We start from the raw sequence: 400 nt of genomic DNA, 5'->3' as shown, positions 1-400 counted from the left end.
TAATAATAATAATAACAATAATAATAATAATAGTAATAATAATAATAGTAATAATGACGATCTTATTGAAGAGACTGAGAGTTAGAAATATACATATTGAAACAAAATAACAAGGACGACAAAGGCAAGAAAAAATCATTAGCAAATTATATATCACTGGGAAACAGCAGATGTGATGTAATCCCAGCAGCTGTAGCAGTTGTGTTATTATTATTATTATTATTATTATTATTATTATCCTCATCATCATCATCTTCATCATTATAATTATAATTAAGGTCAACTGTCAGAATCGTTATCATGCCGGGTGAAATTCCGCCGAGGTCGACTTTGCCTTTCATCCTTTCGGGGTCGATAAATTAAGTACCAGTTACGCACTGGGGTCGATGTAATCGACTTA

The sequence above is a fragment of the Octopus bimaculoides genome, chromosome 25 (genome assembly GCF_001194135.2).
Source record: "Octopus bimaculoides isolate UCB-OBI-ISO-001 chromosome 25, ASM119413v2, whole genome shotgun sequence".
Taxonomy (NCBI): Eukaryota; Metazoa; Mollusca; class Cephalopoda; order Octopoda; family Octopodidae; genus Octopus; species Octopus bimaculoides.
Note: the sequence above shows the minus strand (reverse complement) of the source record.